This window comes from Myotis davidii, unplaced genomic scaffold, assembly GCF_000327345.1.
Source record: "Myotis davidii unplaced genomic scaffold, ASM32734v1 scaffold135, whole genome shotgun sequence".
Taxonomy (NCBI): Eukaryota; Metazoa; Chordata; class Mammalia; order Chiroptera; family Vespertilionidae; genus Myotis; species Myotis davidii.
Window position 1 is genome coordinate 13,544,534 of NW_006289813.1, and position 2,417 is coordinate 13,546,950.

Below are 2,417 nucleotides of genomic sequence, written 5' to 3' on the forward strand. Positions count from 1 at the left end.
GTCTCCAGATTTTGCTAAACATCCTCTTTAATGTATACGTTGGGGGAGAGGGGGCGTTGGGAGGAGACAAAAATGCCCCTAGTTGAGAATCACTGATTTATTGAATGAAAAAACATTTCCTTTCTGATAGAAATTGACTACTCTGAGTCCTCTTTGTCCTTCCCACCTTTACCCAGGAGGCTGAAAGGGTCTTACTTAATCTCTGGACAATATGAGATTGGTCACCCTGGGGTCAGAGGCAGAGGTCCCAGGTCAAGTCAGGTGCTGACAGGCACATTTCGTGAGGAGTGGTGAGACAGGGTCTGAGGCTGTGGATTGTCTGTTAGCCATGCTGAGTTCATCCAGGGTGCACATACATGCCTATTTTACGTCTTCTAGGCCTCATGAAAGAAGGTTTTTCACAAGATGACAGTGGAACCCTTGTGAGATATCTTAGCAGATAGGTCACAGATCAGCTCTAGAGGTTAAAAGTTACCATTTAATTGACTCCTTTCTCTTTAGGTCAGATTACTTACAAAGAATAGTCTGAAACATAAGGGATTAAAATTGCCATTTCATGAACATGAAGTTTCCTCTGAACACATAAAATTTAATGACCAAATAAGTAGTTATGATCCTTCAGTTTGAATTTGCTTATGTGTGTGACTAGTAATATTATCTGACATATTTCTATTCTAGCTACTCTTGCATACCAAATATGTCAGCAGACATCTGCTGTACAGCATTAAGGGTTAGACAATACTCAATTGAGGCTGCAAGTCTTCATAGTGCCGCTGCTTGATACATCCATTCTTACTGTGAGGCTTACATTGAAGGAGACAGTATATAGGCCTGTAGGTTAATAGCAGTTTCTTAGAATAGCTCTGTCTGGAGGAAGAAAACAATGATTTTTTTTTTACCAGCATTTCTCCAGGTGTCTTTGACCATAGCTGGCATCCAACTTGCATAGTTCCAGAAAACACAGCAAAACTGGCTCTTAGTATGATACCCTGCAGGATAGCAGTGAAGTGGAAATGTGTATTGTTATGACAATAGAGGGATATAAAATCATGCTGGCTGCCAGCAGGAGTGAAGAACCAGTGACCCAAATGAACTCAACCAGAAATCCATTAAATGATTTAATTTGGGGCTATTCAGCTATTGATTATATTTAAGAAGCTGGAGTTGCAGCAGTAGCAATATCAAAACCAGCAGTGAGAGCCTGAGTAGAATTATTAAGAGGAATTAACTGGTCTATAAAGTGAGTATAAAGGAGTTAGAACAACTAGAACAATAATTTTCCGACAAGGCTGATTTATTTCCTGTGCAATGAAAAAAAGATTTTACAGATTGTACATGTCAAAACCTCAGAATAGAATAGCTGTCTCAACAACTGAATGCACTGTAATGTTCAACATTTTTTTTTCCTTTTAAGTAAAACTAAAACAAATGAAAAATAAGTTCATGTACAGTAGGTCATGAGGTTCTCATGCTGGGAGGCTGGGTAAGGTATAAATACTGTATGCTTTGGGAATGACAGTAGGTAGCTACTGCAAGGCTCATAGTCATATTACTGAGTATTAAATGTTCATGGTACACTCAGCTGTACCCTACTATTTGGATTGTAACAGAGCAACATGTCTCTGTCCCTCCCCAGCCCCCCCGCCGTGTTGTAACTTCAGCTTTAAAACAAAAACTGTTAACTCTGTATTTAAAACAAAATCCTTGGGCAAACAAAGTTTAAGCCCTTTATTTCAGGAAATTGAAAAAATACGATTATGAGAGCTTCACACCGTAATCTGATGTATTGAGAGTAGACAAACATGGGTAGAAGTCCATAAAAATCCTTTTCCAGGTTTATGGAAGAAGTCTTAAAATATTCATGGAACTTATAATTTTTACTTTCCTTTTACTTTCTCTGAGAATAAAACACAGAGAGAATTCAACCATTTGGGTGTTATGGGACCATACTCTTGTTAGTATTGTAGAAAAAGAAAGATGGGGAAAAGGCTCGTGTTTTATTTCCAATGACTCTTAGGGAGAATTTTGTCTTTGACTTTCACTAGCTATCGCTGAAGAGAAAGCAGAAACAAGCGACTTACAAGCCATTAAACTATGACAGAAGTCATTTTTGTGTGTGTGAGCATAAGGCTCAATAACCTTTGATCCAAATATAGAAGAGCAGATTTTTATAATCAACTATTTAACTCCTTTTCCATTTCTAAATGAATATTATTAGCCATTAACTACAAAGTGAGATTCTGAGATTCAGCTCAAATTTCTTGGTCTCCATAATACTTGCCTTGGTTTTGGAGGCAGAAATAAACATGACCTCTGGTGTTATATTTTGGTTCAGATCTTTCTATTGGTCTTGGTTATATTCTAATAGTGTAAGTAACAATAGCAATAGTTATAGTTACAGCCACAGCCACAGCAAC